Raw genomic sequence first — 26481 nt, forward strand, 5'->3', positions numbered from 1 at the left:
TATATATATATATATATATATATATATATATATATATATATATATATATATTTATATATGCATATATATATAAATATATATATGGAGAGAAAGAGAGAGAAGTATTTGCTTCAAAGGAGAAATTTGTTAAGAAGCTGCATTGCCTCTTTTATATTATGGGTATATACTTACATTAAACTTACTGGTTTTCTGATCCATTATATTGAAACGTTACGCCATAAAATTAGTAGTGAAAAGACGAATCACAACTATATATGAATATATTGAGACACACACAAACATACATACACACATATATGTGTGCGTGTGTTTGTGTGTGTGTCTGTGTGGGTGTTTGGGGTGTAGGTGCGTGTATGCGTATTTTTATTGACCTGCTATATAGCTCGAATAAATATAGTTGGTAAATATATGCTTAAAATGTTATCATATTCTTTCAATATGATTTCTTTACAATAATACGTTATGCATAACAGTTTGTTTTGCGTATTATAATAAAATATTATTAGGAAATAGTGTTATCTTATTTAGAAAATATTTTTCATGTCAGTAAAATGTCTGGTTTAATTTACTTCCAAACCTAAGCCACACTATGCGCAGTTATGGGCTGTTTATAATGAACTTTAATTATGCTTAGCAGTAAATACGAAACACAGAATATGTACACATATAGAGACACCTAAGGTCATATAGAGAGATATTAATAAAAATTCAAGTACTTGAAAAAAGATTCACTCGGAAAGACATTGTCGAGCACCTCTTGCATAGCGTGCCCCTCTGATATGGCTTCCACATTTTAGGGTTGCATCTCCTTTTATATGGATTTATAAAATTGAGTGAGCATGTGTGAACTAATGCGTTCGAAACTTAGTTGTCTAGTAAATATTTTCTGAAAGACTATTGAAAGAGCTTGTATATAAAATTTATCATTTGACGTGAGATTCACATTTGTTCCCTTCCGAAGCTGTAGGTAGCAGACAGTACCTCTTCCATCAGTTATAATATCTATTAGAAAATATGTTTTAATTCATTGTAATCTGACACATTACTGGCGCTGATTGCTTATCGACAATTTTATCATCAGTTACTTTACATAAATATTGACCGTGCTCACTTTCAATAAATGGAGATTACACATGTCAGTGGGAATGTTTCATGATTCTTGCTGCGTTCTGTTTTGATATGATTGCTCGTGACACTTTACCTTTGCAAGTTATTATAGCATAACAGACGGTTATAGGAAAAAGTTTCTGATGTGTTTATTGAATAAATATCGTAGATAAAGGAACTGCTGTATTTATACTTAGTGTGTAGTTTGTGGTAGGTAAAAGTTAAATTAAAAGTCAGACTAGCTTATATTCTAGTTACTTGAAGTAAAGCGAATTGCTTAAAATTATATAATTCCTTTTAGTTTTGGTTAACATTAAACAGGGAAATACTCTGTAACTATTGTGTATATGGATTAAAACTATTGCCTCGCAGTTATTAATCGGTATTTTGTTAGACCTTTTTTCTGTTTCAGAGAAACTTATCTGGTAATACTTATCTGTTAATACTTAATATATTTGTATGTTATAAAAAAGGTATTTATTTTTTTTCATTACTATAGAAAAATATAATCATAAAATATATTAAACGTTTTTTTTTGTTTGATCCTTGCCAAAAGCTTCATAAACGATGACTGTTGTTTTTTTTATGTTTTGTTATTTTAGAATAAAAAAGCAAGGTGCCAATGCAACTTCTCGACTTTTAGTCGTAATTTATTTTGTTGTGTTTTTCCGAAACAAAATATTTGTGAAAGGTTAATAAACCCTTTTTTGTGTGTTCTTATTTAAAAATGTCCTAAATAACTCAGCAGATAAAAGTTATATTGTTCTATAAAATGCAAGTGACTGCTTAATTTTTCATTTGCTTTGTTTTATTACGTAGGTAAACGTTTATTTTTTTTAATCATGAAATTTTAATAAATGATTTTCTTCTTTGTTATAATTGAGTTTAAAGCAGGTGGTTATTTCCTAAATAAACATATTACATATATATTATATGACAGATTCTATGAAAATTTTAGTAATTCATTTTTTCGTTTTGATCTTAGTAGACGAAGATACGCAGAGTTACACGCCCATATACAAGAATAGTGTAATCTAAGTACATTATATGCATACATTTAATGTGTGCATCTAATTCCATAATCCTCTTCTAATTAAACACTCATTTAATAATTTGATGTGAAATAACCTCGGTTTCTGCTAAGTAGACATTGTTTCTCACAAGATGATTCTTCTATCTTCCTTAATTCTTTCCATTTAAGGATTATAACTCAAGTCATTATAAGAATCAGTGCTTAAACACGTCTCCAGCATTGCAGACTTATTTTCGATAACTCTTAATAGCTATTATTTACTGAGTTTACGCTAACACTTACCGGTCTTCTTCTTTGTTATTAATGAGATAATACTTATCATAATCGTGACAATAATCTCACTCTTTTAGAGTGGAAATTTCATTGGTGCTATGCGCCATTGGCTGTTTCATTAACCTAAAGTTTTCACGCCAGTTTTGTTTGATATCAACCGAGGTTAGTCCCATCAGAGAAGTGGATTCTATTTCCCGATAATAGTTTATCTATTCGACGTGGTCTTCCATTGTATTTTAATTATTAGGTGTCTTTCGTCTTTTTTATTTTTCATTAGTGATTCCAAGGTTGCTAAAATTATTACAATTATAGTAATTTTATAATTGCATCAATATCAGTAAATTGATAATATAAATAATAATAAGAAATATAATTCTATTAATCACACTAATATAATTCATTCGTATAATAACAACAGCATTAATAATAATAATAATAATAATAATAATAATAATAATAATAATAATAATAATAACAATAACAATAATAATAATAATAATAATAATAATAACAACAACAACTACGTCGTAGCGGATCCTTATGTTGGTTGTGTATTTATCGATAACTTCGGACAGATTAATTGAAAATATATGCATTTCATGTCGAAGACTATTTTTTTTTCTGTCGGGTGCGTAACATCCATTAGTATTGATACAACATTTTTTTTATGGAATTAGAATTTCGTGAAACTGTAACAAACATGTTGCTATATGATCTGTATTTCCGTCGTTTTTACATTTTACATAATTGCATATGACTTAAGATAAGAAAAAAGACCTCGCATGGATATATATATATATATATATATATATATATATATATATATATATATATGTATATATACAAAGAGAGAGAGAGAGGAAGGGAGATAGAGAAAGAGGGTGTGTGTGAGAGAGAGGGAGAGAGACAGAGAGAGAGGGAGGGTGTATTCCGACTTGCAGCACACTTTCGGTATGTATTTTTATTTACATTTGTAAAGTAAATTACGATACAACTAGTCGTCATTAGCAACGTCTATCTTTATATCTAAACAACTGAGAGGGCACAATTTCAACCAAATTAACACATCCAAACGTATGATACCATTTTTCATAATATAATTTTTTTTTTCTGAGTAGAGGATCTCTCATATTTATAAAAATGTAAATTATTTCCAAATGGAAATATGTATATATAGTAAATGTCTAATAAACTATAAACGGGACCAGCAGATCCATGACTCAAATCTACGGGCTGATCTTCTCGACTTTGATAGAGATATTACTTAAAACAGTATGTTTTTGAAATAATTAATACTTTGACGTGAAGTCGAATCTTTGATAGTAAGGCAATCTTTCAAAATAAGACTTCAAACGGCATCCAACTTGATCACAATTATTTGAACTTTCTTTTGTGCGAAACTATTTTTCTATCTTAAACTACGAGTTAATAACTGAAATTGAATAAATAATTAATACACACAGTGTTTGCTATTAATGTTCTATATATTAAAAATCTGATTTAAGGAGATATCAGTGTTGCTGAGGATACAGACGCACACTTTTCAAATTAAAACTTATGTAATTTTCATAAAAATTTCTTAGTTTTATTAAAAATGGGACAACATCACCAACAACAGCATAAGTGTAATTCTTTCTACCTATTACTCTCTATATTTTAAAAGCCATTTATTATTTGTTTTAAGAATTACTTCATTCTAAACAGAAATTGATAAACACACAATAGAAAACCTTCATTAGACGTCTATATTCTGAGGCTAATATTTATTATTAATGAGAACTTAAAAGAGAAGTGTACATTTAAGTGCGTATTTTTTTGGCAAACCGTATTGAATAAGACATAAGAGAATAAAATGCACTTGTTTACACAAGTCTAGCATTATTAAATGTACAGATGGTAAAGTACAAAATGATATCGAGTTTTCTCTCCTGCTCTCTTTTCGTATCTCTCTCTCCCTCTCTCTCTCTCTCTCTTACTTTCTTCATATATATATATATATATATATATATATATATATATATATATATATATATACATCTAAATATCTATATATCTATATATATATATATATATATATATATATATATATATATATATATATACGTCTGCCTGTCTGCAAAATTGGTTTTAATATATTCATCAGTTAATGATTTGGTCTACAGCATTGTAATTTTTTTTATTTTGTTGCAGACCATCTATTATTTCTTAAACTTGTGTCCAGATACCAAGAGAGACAGGGGCTTCCCTCATGCCCGAAAATCTCATAATAGTCAACTACAGAGATTGAAGACACACCGCTGTAAAACTCACGCTTTCTACCGATCCAAGATATGACAAAAGAACCATAGGAAGCACCCTTAAAATGAATTGGTGGATTGCCACGAATAATAGGGTTATGCCCAAGGAGATGAAAACAAAGCTTCCGGTCACGGTTTCGGCTTTGGGCGTGGTTTCACATCATGCCATCTCACATCTTCGAAGTCGAGTTGAAAGTCAATGTACGTGAATGCGGTGTAAGGTATAATGATCCCCTAATGCAATTAAATGGCCGATAGCAAAGCTGAGATGTGCCAGTAAGACTCGGTGCCGCCCCACAAGTCAAAAGAGAATCGGGTTTGACTTCAGCAGGAGTGATAAAACTTTGTACCCTTATCTTAATGCTCATCTATTCCCCCGAACTGAACCCGCTGAACTACTTCGTTTGGCAAAACGTTGAGGACATCACCAACACGACCTCCATACAACACGAAGACCAGCCTGATCGCCGCCATCCGCCGAGTATTCACTGTGCTCACGCCGTCGTTTGTGAAAGAGACTTGTTCCTAGTTCCGGATGGGAATTGTGGCGATGACTGAAACATACATAAAATAGATGTCAGCTCAAGTGCCTAATCAAGTTACCTGAATTGATTATTTTTCAATAAAAGTGGGTGAGTATGGATATACATAAGGCAATATTGTGATGAAGAAATGAATGATGAGATTCTGATACTAGCTAGTGACACCCAAGTGTTTATATATAACGTTTATAACCACTACTATATATTTGATACAATACAAATTGACAGAGAATTTTCTGTCCATTTATAAATACAATATTTACATGAATAACTATCATAGTAAAGGATATTTTCTGACATTGCGACGACTTGCTCGGGAAACTACACACACACACACACACACACACACACACGCGCGCGTGCACACATATATATATATGCACATGTATATATATACATATATATATATATATATTATAAATTGTCTGTCTGTATGCGTGTGTGTGTCTGTGTGAGTACATTTCCCTACCAAACTAGTCTGTCAATTTTCTGTTTACAGACTTGAGATTTTACATAAGGAAGGTTGAGTTTTGGAAAATGTTTTTAAACAGATTTCGTTCAAAAATTCTTTTTTCTGCCTAGAGGTCAAAGTTAAACCTTTTGAATTAAAAAATCTACCAAACCCCTACGCTGATTCTGGGTGTAAACACTTCAAATTTTGGACATGAGTCGAAATTTTAATCTGAATCGAACCAAAACCAGTATATTATAAGGGATCAAAATTGGGATCAAATTACAAAAAAATTGATCTCTAAAGTCTCTATCAAATTACTTATGCAATTTTTGGGCTAAACATTTGAAATTCTACATAAAATGTATTCAGAAATATCGGAAGCTTTATAACGGATTTTTACCGAAAATTAGACTGTCAAGGAGTCAAAGTTAAAATATGTATGACTTTTTCGGACTCTAGCAGCCAATTGGAGGTCTAAATCTTTGAAATTTAACATAAAGGATATGAAATACAACAAGCTTTGTTTCCCGTTTCTCGGTGAGAATTTTTCTCGCAAAAGGCAATTTTGCAGACAAACGTGCAGTGTATATATATATATATATATATATATATATATATATATATATATATATATATATATATATATATAAAGAGAGAGAGAGAGAGAGAGAGTGTGTGTGTGTTGCTGCCAAGATGTCAAATTTGAAAGAGTTTACCTTTGCAGATTCTACCAAATTCCTCCACTAATTTTGGGTGACAAGTCTTGAGATTTTAGATGTAGGTAACTTTCACATTGGTAAAACTTCCTATTTCGATTTAAAACCAAAATAACAAATGTTAAAGGGTCTAAATTCGGGTCAAAGTTTTAACAAATTGATCACAGTGGTCTCTACGAAATTACTGAGACAAATTTTACTCTAACCATTTGAAATATTACATAAAGTGTAATCACACGTAGGGTAAGTTATGAACAGTACATAGGGAGCGAGAAAATCTGGGCTGAACTGATAATATATATATATATGTATATATATATATATATATATATATATATATATATATATATATATATATATATACTACACATGAACGTGCTTTGGTGTATACATACATCTTTGCTTGGATATATATATATATATATATATATATATATATATATATATATATATATATACACTTGTGCCCGATATTATTCATACCCCCCTTGAAAATTGAGTTTATTAGGTGTAACTTTGTAAGAATTTATTGTTTAAGTCCATATTGATACATATTCTTAATAAACCTCTTCTGATCATTTTCGTCATTTTAAAATCTCGGGATACTTGTAATAAAAGAAATATACAGCTATTTATAAAATATGCAATGTTCAAAAATAATCATACCCCCTTATTTTTTCAGTATTAATCGAGTTTCTGACTGTTTGTTTCCTGTTTGATTCTTATTTTGAATGCTCTTATACAACCTTTTATTAATTTCATTTCGTTTTTTGCATTTTTCAGAAATTAAAATGATATCAACTGAAAACCAATAAAAGAATAAAAATTATTAGAATGGGGAAGAAAAAAGAGCTTAGTAATGATCTTAGGACTAAAATTGTGAATTCACATAAGGATGGTTTAGGTTACAAGTCAATTTCCAAGAAATTTGAGGTCCCTACAGCAACAGTACAGAGCATCATCAAAAAATTCCAGAGCCACCACACAACAAACAACTTTATTGGTAGAGGAAGGAAAAGGAAAATGTCTGCTAGAGCCACCAGGAATATTGTAAGAAGTGTTAATGCAAATCCAACCACCACTACTAAGGACATTTTAGAAAATCTGGAGTCTTCTGGCATAAAATATCAAGGCAAACATTGCAAAGGACTCTGCATGAAAATGGTCTGAAAGGAAGAAGACCAAGAAGGACTCCATTGCACACCGGAAAACACCTTGCAGCACGTCTAAAGTTTGCTAGGACCCATGTGAATTCTCCAGAGTCCGTTTTCTCAAGTATTTTGTGGACTGACGAAATAAAAATTTAATTGTTTGGCCATATGGATGCTTCTTACGTTTGGAGGAAGAACGGAGAAGCTTACAACCCAAAGAACACCATACCCACGGTGAAACATGGTGGTGGTAGCCTAATGTTTTGGGGCTCCTTTTCGGCTAGTGGTCCAGGTATTTTGGTCAAGATAGATGGAACCATGAAGAAGGAGCAATATTTGGAGATACTCCAGAAAAACATTAAACAGGATGCGGCTAAGCTCGATTTAGGACCAAACTGGGTCCTTCAACAGGATAATGATCCAAAACATACTACCAAAATAGTCAAGAAATGGTTTGAGGATAATCAAATTAATGTTTTGGAATGGCCTAGCCAGAGTCCCGACCTGAACTTTATCGAAAACCTCTGGAACCTATTGAAAACTGAGGTTAAAAAGCGGAAACCTAGAAATTTTAGGGATTTGGAGAACTACTGCATTGAAGAATGGTCAAAAATCAGTGTTGATGCTTGTAAAAACCTTGTTGATAAATATTCAAAACGGTTACGGGCAGTTATTAAGAATCAAGGGCATGCTATTGACTATTAGTAAGAGAGGTATGAATAATTTTGAACAAGTGCCATTATTGTTTTTCTTTGTATAATGTTTCAAACTTGCATAATTTATTTATTTGTTGAGTTTAAATTAAATGCTTATGCTTGATTTATAGTTTGAAATCCCTTTAATATTGTCTACCTTCTGGTTTGAGCAATATTCTTATAGAAATCTCTAAGATCCGAGGGGTATGAATAATATCGGGCACAAGTGTATATATATATATACAATTATTTTAGTTTTGATAGCTTATATCAATGTGAAGAGATAACAGGGGGGAATTCTTAAATATACCAAGGGTGCACCCATTGCAAATTAATAAAGAGATCGTTTAAACCATTTAACTTCCTTCAAGTTTACTAGGAGAAAACGAAAATACGACTATTAATTGCGAAAATGTGATAAGGAAGATGGCAATAGCAAAACTAGTATCAATAGGAACTATAAGACAATAACATTTTTTTAAAAAATCAGCCCTAAGACGGAAAGTTCAAAAAAAAGGGACGGAAAGTTCGAAAAAAAATTGAATTTGAACTTAAATGATATAAAGTTAGGAGACCCAGCAAATATAAACCGTATAAAACACAGATGAAATCTTTGCATTTATAAGACATACATATCTGAGAAATCGTCTAGATCTACTTCAAGGATGCTTGCATTAGAATAGATATTTGTTGTTCCCGTCTATCACGATGTAATACAATAATCTAAGGTAATAAGTGATAGTCCGAATGATAAAACTAAATAAGATATTAGTATATTATGACAGCCGTGGTACTGTCATTCTAAAGTAAGATGCATAATGTTCAGTACAACGTACTCTATAGATATAAGATTACAGAACAATCTATATAACAGCAGCTAAAAATTAAGAACTATACTGTATATTTCGACGTATAAGACAACGCTACATGTGAAAAAAATCATATTAAAAACTATTATTTAGTAAGATATTGAGTACAGCAATCATAGATACATATATAATTTATCATACACCGGTTGAATAAGGCGACTGCTAAATCACTAAACAAGGTTAGTTTTGCCTAGGCTAATAGGCAAAACTAACCTTGCTTTGTGATTTAGCAGTCGGATTATTCAATCGGTATATGATCAATTTATTAAGATTGTTCCAATGTTGTATCTTGTCTCATCTGACGGTTGCCTTATTACGTCGAAATATACGGTAATAGAATACAGACCAGAAGAAATTATCACAAAAATGGAGAATCCTTAAAAAAAATACGAATGATATATGATGGCAATAATTGATAAATATGAAAAACTAATATAATAAAAATACGATAAATTCAAAATTGCGTAACCGTACATTAAGCTGAACATTTTAATCGACAAAATGATGAGTGAGTAGTGTATATAGATATTTGGTAAATGTTACGAAACTGTGATTAAGCTTTACATTCTCAGTCGTAACAATTGTTACGCATTTTTGAGGCCTTATGTTTTTAAGCTTGTTTGACTAATTTGTGGTGCTGATTTTGAAATACTATTACTTATTTTCATCAGGTCAAGTTGTTGAGCTATTTGCTATTTTATACCTTTTTACCTTAAAATTATGTTCTGTTGCGTTGTTTTAATCTATTATCTCCACACTAGTTACGCTCTAACTAAAAGTTTTTTTTTTTTTTTTTTGCATAATTTCCACGTACTGTTGGAATTTACATCATTTTTGTTATCATTGCAAAAAAAACACGTGTCTTTCTTATTTATCTGCTCCCATCCCATATATCAATGGTATGTTTTACTCATTTCTTACTCCGGACAATGTGTTGGTTTTCTAAAGTATGCAGCGTGACAATTCATGTTTCATTTCTTTACAAAGTTATTCAGTTTTTTTATTTCTTTACTCCATTCATTTTTCCTCCTTTTAAAGAATATATCTGGTTTTATACATGTGCTTCTAAGGTTGTGATGAAGAAAATCAGTTTTTATATTCCTGTCTCTGTATATTGTTTTACCAATAGGCATTTCTTAGACACTTTATATAAGGTTATATATTATAATATCAAGTTAATCTAATACATTCTCTTATTTTTTAATAAACTATTACACCCCTATTGACATGTATGAGGGTGCATGTGTAAGTCTGTATCTATATCTATGTGTGCATTCGTGCAGAGACATTTTTTGTGGGTGAGCTATACAGTCTCATTCGACGATTTTCGTAATTCAATTATTATTCCCGCATGGGTAATATGTTGAATTGCCCGTCTCTAAATATATAATATTTTTGGCCTGCTGGGTTTATTTTTGTTGAAACTTGTGCAATTCTTATTACGTATCGATAATTCATAGTCTGATCGCCAAAGGAATATTAGAAAATCATTCCGATTATTAGTTTATTTTTAGATTATCACCCGTTCGATAGAATTAATATTTTCTCTTGAGAAAAATATTCAGTAATTTCTGTCATGTTCAAAATCGGTATACATTTGTTCATAGATTGTGAAAATTTTCGTTCCTGTTGCGTTTTTTTAAAATTTATATTAAATTATTCAACCGTAATTCGCATAATTTTACAAGAACACAAAAATAATTATATTCATAATAATTGTTAAGATATGTATTTAGCTTTTAGAATTAAATCTCAAATATTATCACAACTGACAATTACATAGGTTTGCTCTTCTAGATAATTTAACTCTTTGAGAGTCATGTAATAAACTGTGTATACATATATACACACATACCCATATATATATATATATATATATATATATATATATATAATATATATGTATGCATATACTTATATATATCTATATACATATATATATTTCTTTATATAAACTGACTTTTACACACACCACTCTATTAAACCATTAAGTATATTTTTAGAATGTAGGCCCAAGTATCATTGCTTTACAACGTGTTCTTATGTCATTATTTTCAAATATTGTTTTTTTATTGCAATAGACTATTTTATATCATTGTGCTTAGATATAAAGACTTCTATTTACATTGATTTAAATGCAGTCTTTTTATGTTTACGCAAAAACGTAAAAAAAACTACAGTATATATCTTAAAACGTGATTCGTCTTTTTCAACTTCCACATTTGTTATATCCCATTTTGTTCTTTTTATTTAACAATATGCGACGAATATTGTGAAGAAATCGTGGTTAGACAACAGTCTAACATTTTGCTCATCAGCTATTATTCCTCTACTGTCTCCTCACTATACATTTTAAGTACTCAGCATGATATTAAATATTTATCTTGGGTTTATGCGTTTATTGCACGAATTTATCTCAATTTACGGACCAAACACATTGTTTTAAGAACATGGTTGTAAGCGTATGAAAACTAAAAAAACTGACATTTTTATATGATAATAAATAAGACAACACAACATCTTCCACAAATCTTCACATTCAATCATGAAAATCCCACATTGCAAATCCAGAACTCCAACATCCGACGTAGATTCTTACTACCAGCTCTCCTTCTCTCATATAATTGGTCTGCATTTCAACCTTCCAGAGGTTGAATTCCAGTTAAAGAAACTCAACCTAGACCAATTGTTCCTGTGAGGATCCGGCATCGGACCGACTGCTTTCCTAGAAAACTTCGTGATGAAAGGATACTCTAACTTAACATTCAAATCACTCTTTTAGCCTGCCATGGGGTTGAAATAGGTGTCTTCATTAGATATAATATTTCATGTGGTAGGGACATCCCAAGAGAATGTCCGAATTTTCACTATATGTGCTTCTAAGCAAAACGTACACTAGCGCGTTCACAATTGCCCCCTCTCGTCTGCACAACAGGGGAGTTATTATCTTTAAGAGCATCTCGAAGGAAATTAACCATTTCCTGTCTCCTTACAATTCAGCTAATATTCACGCCTATGGTGATTCTGACGTCCACAATGTTGAATTGCTAGACAACTAAAACGTTACATAACTCAGATTATTCACGCACCTACTGATGTGCCTGTCACTGACGGTCAGTATGCACGTCTTTTAAACATTTTCCATACATTTTGCCCAGAGCTATGCTCCCCCCGTTCTGTCCCAAATAGAATCTAAGGGCCACTCGGGTGTTTCGGTTTAAATAAGAACAGAATGTAATAAGTCATCAGATGTACCTGGCTATCAAACAGTATTTCGATACTCATGGCTGATAGGGATAGCTTTCGTATATTTATAACAGATATTCCTTTTCGCACCATCTTCTCTATTCTATCAGACCTGAATGAATGATTAATTGTCGGCATAGATCGATTTATACCCTCCATGAAATTTCAACAAAATCCCAACTTGCAGTCATAGTTCTTTATTAAAGAGACATGCTTTCCAATATCCTCGAATTACTCTTCTATCTGCCCCGTAATAAAAGATTCAGGCGATTAGTCATCACCTTCTCTATAAACCAAATAAGTATCCTATGTGTCCTGAAGTAGGGCTATGACAACGCAATATTCTTTTTATAATTTTTATTGTCTCTGATAAATTTATAAACGTAGTCGTTGATGGTCAGAAATCAGAAACTCACAGTGTAAAGGGCGACATTCATCAGGCTTCCCTACTAGGCCAAACTTTCTTATTGATCTTTACCCATCATCTCCCAAATCAGATAATAAAATAACCGTAGGCATTAATGCAGACACCCCTACCATCTATAGACACACTTCTAAGACGAGGACCGGCTAAAGCCACTTTGGTTCTCTCCTCTCTAATCTTGAGCAAGACGTGCAAAAGGGAAAACTATAATCTTTCTATCATCACAGTTCTAATCGATATCTGATCTCTATTGATATGAACGCCTATGACCTTTAGGACGCCGAATGTATAGGCACACTTTTTTGTCCGACCTTTACCACTGATCTTATATAGAGCAAGTACATAAAATCCGTAGTCAAGGTCGCCGGAAAAAAGGTTTGAATATTCTACTGCTTCAGTAGATATCTCGCAGCTGAAGCACTTTTCTACATGTCGGCGGGCTTAATCCGTTCTCATATTGAATATTGTGAACACACCTATGCAGGTGCTTCTCGAAACACCATATACTGCTTTGTCTGGGTTCAAAATAGAATCATAATCTAATAGGTGATTCACTTTTCCTTTCTCTGAAGCCTTTCCTCGCAGAAGACACGATGTCAGGCTTTCCCTGCGCTGTCGCTATTTTATTAGCAAGTGTTCGACTGAGCTCAAATCTATGAGTCCGACCTTCCAATTCTTCACAAATAAGATTCGTCTAACCAAAATTACTGTCAATAAATTCGCCAACTTCCTATTATTGCCTTAATCTAACCACATATTTCATGAACACTTCTTCCCTAAAACTTCCCTCCTGTCGACCTCTCTTCTACTGGTTTGCTTTCAAGCTTGCTAAAAAATCATTATCTTAAAGTCAGAGGTAAACAAGTTATTGTGTAGGCGTCCTCGAAAATAAGATAATTATACCAAATTATTCTATAAACACTTATTTCAAGACTGTCCTAATAACTCCAATACACACATTCACCCTTACAATTGGCTGACATTTGGGACTTGGTATTTAGTGTCGCTTTGTAAAAAAATATATATTTCTTCAAACATCCCGTAAGAAATTGTTTATAAGTTTTACGTTGAAGAAGAAAAAAAGAAAAATAAGATTAATTATAAAAATAGTAAAGAACAAAGTAGGAAAGAAAAAAAAAGCAAGGAAAATCGGTAGAAGCCACAGGTCCGCTATTTTGTATCATATCTTATTTGCGTAATGGTGATTAAAACAAAATAACAGCAAAGAAAATAAAAAGGACAAAAAATAAGGCGAAGAATAAAGACGAGGAAAATGTCGAAAGAGACGAAAAATAAGTATTTTATTAGTATGGTTGTCGGCTATTTGCATGCCCTTATAATGTGGTTTTCGTGTGTGGAACACAAACAGTCAGAAGATATTTTTCACGACAGTCACCAACTTCGCTTTATTACGTTGCCCGAGATTTGGGATTGAACTGCACCCGGTGAAAAGAAATTAGGCATTTTTTTAAAAAAATATTATAAACCTTAGCATCACGCACGGATAAATAATAAAAATGATAATACTTAATTTCAGAATGAGCTTTAAAACACTTTTGAAGTCCCGATTATCATCATTAAGTAAAACATTGTGTAACTATTTAAATTAAAATCGTAGCTTGAACAGTTTTAGTGTTTATAGCATAAGTCTGCCATATGTATACATTGTTTTGCTGTCAAGTGAAACATTCGGGGTTAACCGTACGCTTAATTTTGCCTCAATAGGAAAGTATATATATATATATATATATATATATATATATATATATATATATATATATATATATACATGTATGTATGCGTGTGTGTATGTGTGTGTGTAAAAGACAAAAAAAGACGGATTTTTCTCCCGCACGATGCTTTGCTAATTAACCCGTTGGCGAATTATCAAGAAAACGATTGTTCAGTTATTTCAAGGCCGCATGAGAAAAAATATGTACAACACAATATGTATCGTCAGAAACCTTATATATATATATATATATATATATATATATATATATATATATATATATATATATATATATATATGAGTAGAAATTTCTTGCAGATATTTTTCATTTGGATTTAAAATGAGATTTCGTTACAATACTTTTATTTTATATTTCATTTAAGAAGACGACAACAACATGATTAACAGGATCGTTTAAACTACAATCATTTTAAAACAATTCTCAATTTTAGAACGTGGAATACAGGATGAAATAAAACAAATTCGCACAATTGTCTAATTTCAATTCAAGCTAGTCCAAAAAGCTGCTGAACTGCTAGCAAATTGAATGAAGCGTATGTCCAAAACCACTACTGAACAGAATACACAATGATAGTTTTATGAAGTTTCGTGGTGTCGACGAGAGGTTTTGTAGATGATGAGTGCAGTGGTTGGCCAGCGGATGTTAGCAACGATCAATTGAGCTTTAGTCCAAACCGATCACCGCAGAACTGTTCCCGAACATGCTTCTGAATTAGACGTAACGTATATTACAAATGATCACAACTTCAGAGAATTTAGAAGGATAACATAATATGATTATCTTGTGCGTAAGTGGTTCGACGCCGATGAAGCTCCAAAATATTTTCTGAAGTCTAAGGTGTCTCCAAATGAAGCCCATGCTTTGATGGTCTTCGACCGATCTCATCAATTCATTTTTTTCAATGCAGCAAAATATATGTGGCGGAAAAGTACTGTCAATAAATTTAGTTTCTTTAATTTGATTTTAGGTGAACCAAATGCTTTGGAGTAAGTAGGAATACAAAACTTTGTCTTGGCCCGTAGAACAACGTGTATTATCCTCCGGTTGTCGAGCGAACGTTTAAATGAGATGATGGTCACATATATTTTTATATACTTATTGTTGAATTAAAAATTAAAAGAAAATGTTAAAAAAATATTGTTATGGTAGAGAGATATCGGAAATCAAATAAAGAAATAAAAATAATTTTATCATTACTTTCGATACTTAAAAGTTTTAAAATGTTTCGTTTATTTTTGTAAGTGTCTCCAAAAATTGTGTGACCATCCTTATCGTTTTCACTTCCAATCGATAACCGGAGTTAAACACAGGTGTTTCTACAGCGCAAGATGCTCTTTTCTATTTCGTTCTTCTCCGAGAAATTATCTTCAGCTAACGCAAAAATAAAGAAGAGAAGAAAGAAAAAATACTCCCGGACAGAACTACTTAACCTTATGAAGATATTTTTTGAGAAAATCGACAAAAAATAAATAATAATGCGTTTATAATTACATTCCTCCATAATACAATGTTTCTTTTTTATTTCAATTAAATTGTATTTAAAAAATGAGGGTCTTTTAATAGTGGGTGACCACTTTCATATATATATATATATATATATATATATATATATATATATATATATATATATATATATAAGCATACGAACATGAATAGAAAGCTTTGCAAAAGCAAACGTCACTTATAAATAACTTTTGATCAGACACGTACCTAGTATCTAATGAAGGTTTATGGATATCTGCAGTCAAATGTATCCGTTAGAATAACACTTATGTTAAATTATTAGGAGCACACAATGTAAACTATGTCTTAGGGACCAAAGACAGCACAGTTTCCCCGGTTTAATTTTCACGGCCTACTTTCATATTTCAACCGGGTATTTCTCTACATTGTTTTATGTTTGACATCTCTCTACTCGTATTGGCTTTATCATTAAATACATTTGTCATTAACTTTTACATGTTCACTTTATATAAAAATGATCGCTCCTTTCGAAAATCCGGCCAATCTTATTGACTGTCTGTTAGTGTGTCTTGTAATAAATTATTATAGTTTTGGGTACATTTTCGAGCGGTTAAATACAAGACAATATGGTGTCAAAAAACAATAATCGGGCAGCGATTAAAAGCCTATTAAACTAAAACATTACTGATAGAATTTCACACGGAATGTTATCATTCGGCATTTCTCATATATTATTTTTCATCTAAAAGAGTTATTCATGGGATGTTTAAGGGGCACGGAATTGCTTTGTATTCGCCTTGTATACGTCTTATACTTCTCTTTCCGTTTTACAACATACTAATAAAATACTTATAAAAAATATTAATACAGATACCTGTAAGAATTTCAGAATAATATTGTTTCATCTCTGAACGTCTTCAATATGGATCGACAGAGAGCTCTCGATTTGCGAAACCCAGAAATCAAATCGTTATCAATAAGCCACGCCCACTGGCATTGCGCATTAACAACGAACAATCAATTATATATATATATATATATATATATATATATATATATATATATATATTTAACCAAATATTATTAAGTGCAACGGAAACACTTTGCTTTATGATTCTTTTTTTTTAATTTTTCCATTTTCCGTATAATCTTTGTTGCATCAAAATCAAAAATATTAATAAAAGTTTCATAGTTGTTGCTGTTACGAGCGCTTTCGATTCGTCCGCTAATCATCATATGGTGTTGAAGTAAAAGTCTGAAGGAGGGAAAATGAGAATTAAAAGTGAAAACTAAAATATACAGTACACGTAGATGTGTTAAAATATAAAGAGTCGATGAAGAATCGATTAAAAATATAGGTCGATGAAAATGCAAGTATTAAAATCAGCAAGTTCGTGGGCACCGTTAACAAAGTACGTCCAATAGGAACTACGCAAGGCATTTGAGAGCGTTGCTGTTTTTCTCACATGCAATATTATTTATTGTGGGTTGAAGGGTTCTACTATACCATGCTTCAAGATTTTTTTTTTTATTTTTAACAATATTTTCATGTTGTATAATGTTTCTGTTGTATACGAGGACCTTTCTAAGATTAGAGGGGGAGAGTTATGTTCTTTTATCAAATATTTATGGAACTAGTGTTATTTAGATGAATGGTTATTCGCCGGGACAATGTTTTCGTTTTATGCCCAATGTATGTATTATTTTCGGAGTTACATTCTCCCATAGAGCATTTAAATCCATACACTACATTATTTTGTTCCAACGTTTTTTATAACCGGCGAAGAGTTGTTTCTGACCACACGGTTTTGTGTTCTAAACTTCTTGTAGTAAGAATTACTGTCAACAGACGGCAAATATCTACGTATGATAGTTTAAAAAAATACTATTAATCTGCACTACGGAAGTACGCTTCTATGACGCCAACAGCAACATGCATACTCAAATAGACGCAGTGGCAATGGAATCAGTCCTTGGCCTGACCCTCCATGACTGATTTAGAGAACAAAATATCTTTAAATAATATAAAGCCCGCATATATGTACGCTACATGGGCAGCTTCCTTATTTTAGCCGAAAATAATGGAAAGATATACCAAATACAGTATCCTTTTCAACAAAACTCAATTCTTAAATTTACAGTCGTGTTAAATAATAATAATAATACATTTTCATTTTTTGATGTCCGCATTTTCACGTCCAATAACACTTTCAATACTTCTCTATATGAAAAAGCAAGGAGCATAAACTCCAGCCTCTGGAACTTTAAAAATGGCTGCCCACAAAGGAACAAAATATTCATAATAAAAAAAATTAATGATTTCATTCCCCAAAATAGTATTACTGCAACGGATAGTACAATCTCTTAAAAACCCTGATAACAATATTAGTCAACTATTAAATTCAAACCCAATTAATATATTATATCAGGATCATATTCCGCTGAACTTCAGAATCGAGAAAACGCAATTAAAAATATCATACGTAGATACTTGACGCCTGTTGATAGTAATTCTAAAGTGTAATCTATTATGTACTACAAGAAGCTTAAACACATGTTATTATGCTGTGAAATGAATTGAGATGTATTTCTTACTTACCGGAATAAGTCACTGGCGTCTATACTAATACTGTTCCTATCATTACCCCCATATCCATTTTGTTACGCTATGCTCTTTCCTTTTAAATAATGAATATACACTTTTAATGAGATGTTACATACACACAACATAAGACTAAACCCTGATAACGATTGCATATCCTATGTCTTTCATTTAATAGTGAAATTAAAGGTCGGCTTGGAGTATGCCAAATATTGTTTCTTTTTTTTTACTAACGCACCATATATAAGTTACTGTCAGTGGAAAATCCCAGTTTCTACCTAAGTGGTTCTGAAGTAAAACATACGTACACCGTAGAACAGGCGGCTGAGAGTCTTTTAAATGCATCAAAGTAAACTATTAAGTATTGTGCGCGCCATTTAATCTTGTGAAGAATGATTTCATATACTATATTGCATTTTGTTACGAATGTTAATTCCGTGCCGCGAGATTCTAGTGGAGACCATATATTAAATAGCTATATTTATGCTAATATATATAAAATTATTTTTCAGCAGCATTTGAAACCAATATTTCTTTATAAATTTTATGAATGACTTACTGCATATTATTTCAACGTCATATATTTATTTTTAAGTCATCTTTATGAAGTTGCCAGCAAGGCCTATGATTTGAATGCAATAGAAAATGTATTAGTTTTATTTTAAGTAATAAATTAGAAATGAAACCCGAAAACTCGGGTCACATATGCAGCTTATTGAAAACGAATGACGTAAAAATATTGTGGATGTTCTTACTATAAATTTATCATAGCATTGTTGTCCACGATAAAATGAAGTAATAAAAATAAAGAGACTTTTTACTAACTATAACATATTCTCCATAGTTTGTCTCAATACAATTATACAAAAGAGTCGGCTCCAAACTTTTTCCCAGTATTTGGATTTTTTATACTGTTAAATACATTATTGTTAAAAGCACTTTTTAAATAAAATTGTGTGATTTTCTATAATATTCATACATTACACCCGCATCTGCTATCGGTAAATATGTTATTGCTTACACTTTATTAGATGCCCATATTTATGGCTTTGTTCTAACCGTTCTTACAGTATGTGCTGAAATTCTGTTGTAGGAAGCTATCTCATGCATGATAAAGTCAGCGATTCTAAAGCCCACTTACTTGTACTCTTTTCTGGAGCGCTCTATCTTTTTAAGCCTCTCTTGTGTCCTGAATTACTATCCTGCTCTCTTTTCGTATCTCTCTCTCCCTCTCTCTCTCTCACTTTCTTCATATATATATATATATATATATATATATATATATATATATATATATATATATATATATACACATACATCTAAATATCTATATATCTATATATATATATATATATATATATATATATATATATATATACATACGTCTGCCTGTCTGCAAAATTGGTTTTAATATATTCATCAGTTAATGATTTGGTCTACAGCATTGTAATTTTTTTATTTTGTTGCAGACCATCTATTATTTCTTAAACTTGTGTCCAGATACCAAGAGAGATAGGGGCTTCCCTCATGCCCGAAAATCTCATAATAGTCAACTACAGAGATTGAAGACACACCGCTGTAAAACTCACGCTTTCTACCGATCCAAGATATGACAAAAGAACCATAGGAAGCACCCTTAAAATGAATTGGTGGATTGCCACGAATAATAGGGTTATGCCCAAGGAGATGAAAACAAAGCTTCCCGTCACGCTTTCGGCTTTGGGCGTGGTTTCACATCATGCCATCTCACATCTTCGAAGTCGAGTTGAAAGTCAACGTCAAAGCGTACGTGAATGCGGTGTAAGGTATAATGATCCCCTAATGCAATTAAATGGCCGATAGCAAAGCTGGGATGTGCCAGTAAGACTCGGTGCCGCCCCACAAGTCAAAAGAGAATCGGGTTTGACTTCAGCAGGAGTGATAAAACTTTGTACCCTTATCTTAATGCTCATCTATTCCCCCGAACTGAACCCGATGAACTACTTCGTTTGGCAAAACGTTGAGGACATCACCAACACGACCTCCATACAACACGAAGACCAGCCTGATCGCCGCCATCCGCCGAGTATTCACTGAGCTCACGCCGTCGTTTGTGAAAGAGACTTGTTCCTAGTTCCGGATGGGAATTGTGGCGATGACTGAAACATACATAAAATAGATGTCAGCTCAAGTGCCTAATCAAGTTACCTGAATTGATTATTTTTCAATAAAAGTGGGTGAGTATGGATATACATAAGGCAATATTATGATGAAGAAATGAATGATGAGATTCTGATACTAGCTAGTGACACCCAAGTGTTTATATATAACGTTTATAACCACTACTATATATTTGATACAATATAAATTGACAGAGAATTTTCTGTCCATTTATAAATACAATATTTACATGAATAACTATCATAGTAAAGGATATTTTCTGACATTGCGACGACTTGCTCGGGAAACTACACACACACACACACACACGACCACACACACACACACACACACGCGCACCCACATATATATATGCACATGTATATATATATACATATATATATATATATATATTATAAATTGTCTGTCTGTATGCGTGTGTGTGTCTGTGTGAGTACATTTCCCTACCAAACTAGTCTGTCAATTTTCTGTTTACAGACTTGAGATTTTACATAAGGAAGGTTGAGTTTTGGAAAATGTTTTTAAACAGATTTCGTTCAAAAATTCTTTTTTCTGCCTAGAGGTCAAAGTTAAACCTTTTGAATTAAAAAATCTACCAAACCACTACGCTGATTTTGGGTGTAAACACTTCAAATTTTGGACATGAGTCTAAATTTTAATCTGAATCGAACCAAAACCAGTATATTATAAGGGATCAAAATTGGGATCAAATTACAAAATTTGACCTCTAAAGTCTCTATCAAATTACTTATGCAATTTTTGGGCTAAACATTTGAAATTCTACATAAAATGTATTCAGAAATATCGGAAGCTTTATAACGGATTTTTACCGAAAATTAGACTGTCAAGGAGTCAAAGTTAAAATATGTATGACTTTTTCGGTCTCTAGCAGCCAATTGGAGGTCTAAATCTTTCAAATTTAACATAAAGGATATGAAATACAACAAGCTTTGTTTCCCGTTTCTCGGTGAGAATTTTTCTCGCAAAAGGCAATTTTGCATACAGACGTGCAGTGTATATATATATATATATATATATATATATATATATATATATATAGAAAGAGAGAGAGAGAGAGTGTGTGTGTGTGTTGCTGCCAAGATGTCAAATTTGAAAGAGTTTACCTTTGCAGATTCTACCAAATTCCTCCACTAATTTTGGGTGACAAGTCTTGAGATTTTAGATGTAGGTAACTTTCACATTGGTAAAACTTCCTATTTCGATTTAAAACCAAAATAACAAATGTTAAAGCGTCTAAATTCGGGTCAAAGTTTTAACAAATTGATCACAGTGGTCTCTACGAAATTACTGAGACAAATTTTACTCTAACCATTTGAAATATTACATAAAGTGTAATCACACGTAGGGTAAGTTATAGACAGTAAATAGGGAGCGAGCAAATCTGGGCTGAACTGATAATATATATATATATATATATATATATATATGTATATGTATATATATATATATATATATATACTACACATGAACGTGCTTTGGTGTATACATACATCTTTGCTTGGATATATATATATATATATATATATATATATATATATATATATATATATATATATACAATTATTTGAGTTTTGATAGCTTATATTAATGTGAAGAGATAACAGGGGGTAATTCTTAAATATACCAAGGGTGCACCCATTGCAAATTAATAAAGAGATCGTTTAAACCATTTAACTTCCTTCAAGTTTACTAGGAGAAAACGAAAATACGACTATTAATTGGGAAAATGTGATAAGGAAGATAGCAATTGCAAAACTAGTATCAATAGGAACTATAAGACAATAAGAAATTTTAAAAAATCAGCCCTAAGACGGAAAGTTCGAAAAAAAAGGGACGGAAAGTTCGAAAAAAATTGAATTTGAACTTAAATGATATAAAGTTAGGAGACCCAGCAAATATAAACCGTATAAAACACAGATGAAAACTTTGCATTTATAAGACATACATATCTGAGAAATCGTCTAGATCTACTTCAAGGATGCTTGCATTAGAATAGATACTTGTTGTTCCCGTCTATCACGATGTAATACAATAATCTAAGCTAATAAGTGATAGTCCGAATGATAAAACTAAATAAGATATTAGTATATTATGACAACCGTGGTACTGTAATTCTAAAGTAAGATGCATAATGTTCAGTACAACGTACTCTATAGATATAAGATTACAGAACAGTCTCTATAACAGCAGCTAAAAATTAAGAAATATACTGTATATTTCGACGTATAAGACAACGCTACATGTGAAAAAAATCATATTAAAAACTATTATTTAGTAAGATATTGAGTACAGCAATCATAGATACATATATAATTTATCCTATACCGGTTGAATAAGGCGACTGCTAAATCACTAAACAAGATTAGTTTTGCCTAGGCTAATAGGCAAAACTAACCTTGCTTTGTGATTTAGCAGTCGGATTATTCAATCGGTATATGATCAATTTAATAAGATAGTTCCAATTTTGTATCTTGTCTCATCTGACGGTTGCCTTATTACGTCGGAATATACGGTAATAGAATACAGACCAGAAGAAATTATCACAAAAATGGAGAATCCTTAAAAAAAATACGAATGATATATGATGGCAATAATTGATAAATATGAAAAACTAATATAATAAAAATACGATAAATTCAAAATTGCGTAACCGTACATTAAGCTGAACATTTTAATCGACAAAATGATGAGTGAGTAGTGTATATAGATATTTGGTAAATGTTACGAAACTGTGATTAAGCTTTACATTCTCAGTCGTAACAATTGTTACGCATTTTTGAGGCCTTATGTTTTTAAGCTGGTTTGACTAATTTGTGATGCTGATTTTGAAATACTATTACTTACTTTTCATCAGGTCAAGTTGTTGAGCTATTTGCTATTTTATACCTTTTTACCTTAAAATTATGTTCTGTTGCGTTGTTTTAATCTATTATCTCCACACTAGTTACGCTCTAACTAAAAGTTTATTTTTTTTTGCATAATTTCCACGTACTGTTGGAATTTACATCATTTTTGTTATCATTGCAAAAAAAAACACGCGTCTTTCTTATTTATCTGGACCCATCCCATATATCAATGGTATGTTTTACTCATTTCTTACTCCGGACAATGTGTTGGTTTTCTAAAGTATGCAGCGTGACAATTCATGTTTCATTTCTTTACAAAGTTATTCAGTTTTTTTATTTCTTTACTCCATTCATTTTTCCTCCTTTTAAAGAATATATCTGGTTTTATACATGTGCTTCTAAGGTTGTGATGAAGAAAATCAGTTTTTATGTTCCTGTCTCTGTATATTGTTTTACCAATAGGCATTTCTTAGACACTTTATATAAGGTTATATATTATAATATCAAGTTAATCTAATACATTCTCTTATATTTTAATACACTATTACACACCTATTGACATGTATGAGGAAGCATGTGTAAGTCTGTATCTATATCTATGTGTGCATTCGTGCAGAGACATTTTTTGTGTGTGAGCTATACAGTCTAATTCGACGATTTTCGTAATTCAATTATTATTCCCGCATGGGTAATATGTTGAATTGCCCGTCTCTAAATATATAATATTTTTGGCCTGCTGGGTTTATTTTTGTTGAAACTTGTGCAATTCTTATTACGTATCGATAATTCATAGTCTGATCGCCAAAGGAATATTAGAAAATCATTCCGATTATTAGTTTATTTTTAGATTGTCACCCGTTCGATAGAATTAATATTTTCTCTTGAGAAAAATATTCAGTAATTTCTGTCATGTTCAAAATCGGTATACATTTGTTCATAGATTGTGAAAATTTTCGTTCCTGTTGCGGTTTTTTTTAAATTTATATTAAATTATTCAACCGTAATTCGCATAATTTTAAAGAACAGAAAAATAATTATATTCATAATAATTGTTAAGATATGTATTTAGCTTTTAGAATTAAATCTCAAATATTATAACAACTGACAGTTACATAGGTTTGCTCTCCTAGATAATTTAACTCTTTGAGAGTCATGTAATAAACTGTGTATACATATATACACACATACCCATATATATATATATATATATATATATATATATATATATATATATATATATGTGTGTGTGTGTATGCATGTACTTATATATATATATATATATACATATATATATTTCTTTATATAAACTGCCTTTTACACACACCACTCTATTAAACCATTAAGTATATTTTTAGAATGTAGGCCCAAGTATCATTGCTTTACAACGTGTTCTTATTTCATTATTTTCAAATATTGTTTTTTTATTGCAATAGACTATTTTATATCATTGTGCTTAGATATAAAGACTTCTATTTACATTGATTTAAATGCAGTCTTTTTATGTTTACGCAAAATTCTAAAAAAAACTACAGTATATATCTTAAAACGTGATTCGTCTTTTTCAACTTCCACATTTGTTATATCCCATTTTGTTCTTTTTATTTAACAATATGCGACGAATATTGTGAAGAAATCGTGGTTAGACAACAGTCTAACATTTTGCTCATCAGCTATTATTCCTCTACTGTCTCCTCACTATACATTTTAAGTACTCAGCATGATATTAAATATTTATCTTGGGTTTATGCGTTTATTGCACGAATTTATCTCAATTTACGGACCAAACACATTGTTTTAAGAACATGGTTGTAAGCGTATGAAAACTAAAACAACTGACATTTTTATATGATAATAAATAAGACAACACAGCATCTTCCACAAATCTTCACATTCAATCATGAAAATCCCACATTGCAAATCCAGAACTCCAACATCCGACGTAGATTCTTACTACCAGCTCTCCTTCTCTCATATAATTGGTCTGCATTTCAACCTTCCAGAGGTTGAATTCCAGTTAAAGAAACTCAACCTAGACCAATTGTTCCTGTGAGGATCCGGCATCGGACCGACTGCTTTCCTAGAAAACTTCGTGATGAAAGGATACTCTAACTTAACATTCAAATCACTCTTTTAGCCTGCCATGGGGTTGAAATAGGTGCCTTCATTAGATATAATATTTCATGTGGTAGGGACATCCCAAGAGAATGTCCGAATTTTCACTATATGTGCTTCTAAGCAAAACGTACACTAGCGCGTTCACAATTGCCCCCTCTCGTCTGCACAACAGGGGAGTTATTATCTTTAAGAGCATCTCGAAGGAAATTAACCATTTCCTGTCTCCTTACAATTCAGCTAATATTCACGCCTATCGTGATTCTGACGTCCACAATGTTGAATTGCTAGACAACTAAAACGTTACATAACTCAGATTATTCACGCACCTACTGATGTGCCTGTCACTGACGGTCAGTATGCACGTCTTTTAAACATTTTCCATACATTTTGCCCAGAGCTATGCTCCCCCCGTTCTGTCCCAAATAGAATCTAAGGGCCACTCGGGTGTTTCGGTTTAAATAAGAACAGAATGTAATAAGTCATCAGATGTACCTGGCTATCAAACAGTATTTCGATACTCATGGCTGATAGGGATAGCTTTCGTATATTTATAACAGATATTCCTTTTCGCACCATCTTCTCTATTCTATCAGACCTGAATGAATGATTAATTGTCGGCATAGATCGATTTATACCCTCCATGAAATTTCAACAAAATCCCAACTTGAAGTCATAGTTCTTTATTAAAGAGACATGCTTTCCAATATCCTCG

At 31.6% G+C, this 26481-nt stretch overlaps 1 long non-coding RNA gene across 3 annotated transcripts in view; it reads left to right on the forward strand.

Annotated features, from left to right (window-relative positions):
• Window positions 1-26481, forward strand: part of LOC145276817 (uncharacterized) — a 513337-nt gene that overhangs the window by 358126 nt on the left and 128730 nt on the right. For 2 of the 3 annotated variants that reach the window (XR_013868018.1, XR_013868020.1), the window contains exon 3: window positions 4604-5337. This is a non-coding gene — a long non-coding RNA (uncharacterized LOC145276817). Of the gene's footprint in view, window positions 1-4603; window positions 5338-20096; window positions 20844-26481 lie in introns of those variants that run through there. The other variant, XR_013868019.1, reaches the window with a different exon arrangement.

Source organism: Euprymna scolopes, chromosome 5 (genome assembly GCF_053919585.1).
Source record: "Euprymna scolopes isolate OS-2025 chromosome 5, ASM5391958v1, whole genome shotgun sequence".
NCBI lineage: Eukaryota > Metazoa > Mollusca > Cephalopoda > Sepiida > Sepiolidae > Euprymna > Euprymna scolopes.